We start from the raw sequence: 1,735 nt of genomic DNA, 5'->3' as shown, positions 1-1,735 counted from the left end.
ATTAATCTGTCAAACTTTAATCCTGATGGCTTTACACTTTTATGCAGATGACACTGATTTCAACGCAATGCACACTAAATGATTGGACAAAGCTTCCAAATGCTACAAAGACTGAATCTATGTTCTTGCAAATAATAAGAAATAAAATCTGATCTGCCACACCTCACCACCTTTAAGGTTCTGAGATTCAGTCAGTTGTATATGTGTACAAACAGCATGGGTTTGTTTGTAATGGATAACTTCCAAAGCCTTATATTAAACAGCTGGTGAAAAATTGCAGTTAAGGTTTGGCCTTTATTTTAGAAATAAATCCTGCTTTTCAAAGGGACAACTTGTCTGTGATACATTTCTTTTTTGGATTATGGAGATGTTATATACAAACACGCCTCTTTTTAATGTCTTCACACTTTAAAGCTGTAGTTGCTACTGGCAATTTGCTATATGATTTTTTTAATATTTGCTAAAACTTTCACTAGATCCTTACAGTAGTGAAAAAATCTGGTTCCTCTGGCACGTTCTAGCACTCTTTATGGTACTCGCAAGAAACAACCAATCAGAGGTGAGAAAGAAGGGTGACTGTTCAGTCTCATTCCCAGGGCGTCAAATACAGACACACTGAGACACTGGGACTCAGCAATCAACTATCTTCAAGCTTCTAACCCAAATCGCTTTCTATCTTTCTCAGCTCTGATTGTTTTCATACATTTTTGCAAATGCCCATAAGAGCACTAGAACATGCCTGATTTTAACGATTTGTCTCATGTACTACTGTCAGAGCACAGTGAAAATGTCACCAAATATGACAAGTACTTTTTATGAAAGTTACCTACTGCAGCTTTAACAAGGAATCATCTTTGTGTAATGTGAAAGCTCACAGTGACAAACCCACAGAGAATTATCATCAAGCAGTAGAGCAAAAGAAGAATGTTAGCAGAGGGGGAGCATGTGTACTCAGAGTGAAAGCGGTTCCTCTGTACATTGTTGGTGGTTAAAAAAAGAAAAAACACTTGACTGACTGATTTTCTATGACACTGTCACATTTGTTTTCATTATATATATGTGTTTGCTATTAGGTTGTCAGCTATTTCAGGACAATTCTATCACAACCAGCAGGTTGACTTGATCCAACATGCACCTTAAATGATTGAGCAGCTCTTGCTATAGGCAATATGAGCCTCCATACAGTAGCTCTACAGTTCTCCTCTGCAGTACTAAAAGGCTGGGACCAGATCTTTTACTTTTTCATTGATGTTAGTGAATGCACTGTGACAAGGAGGACACGTCATGTTTCAGTGGTGCACAAGACTGTATGAGTGAGGATAAGTTAGTAAAGATGTGATTAGTCTCCCTACCAGGCCTGGGCCAGTCTGGTGCAAAAACTCTCGACACTCCTAAATGGGACTCCAGTTAAACACAGAGACACTTGGTCCCCTCAGTTATAGGGTAAAATATATAAGACAGACTTGTAAGGAAATACAGTCTATGGTGATGACATGTCTTACAGGATTTCTACCAGACAACAATAAACAACCCCTGTTGAAACACGCTAAAATAGTGACATTAGACAACGTACTAACTAGTGTGTTATCACAGGCTTCATCCTGGTTGTGCACTGTGCAGTAAATAGAAAACAGATATAGAAAGTGAGAGATCACAAACAGCTTTGCTATGGACAGAAGGAGCAGGTGGCCACTATTAAAAGAGGATCCTTGACCTGGACGTGTTCTCAGGCTGG

This window comes from Morone saxatilis, unplaced genomic scaffold (assembly GCF_004916995.1).
Source record: "Morone saxatilis isolate NCDOM2014 unplaced genomic scaffold, NCSU_SB_2.0 Contig12, whole genome shotgun sequence".
NCBI lineage: Eukaryota > Metazoa > Chordata > Actinopteri > Moronidae > Morone > Morone saxatilis.
Note: the sequence above shows the minus strand (reverse complement) of the source record.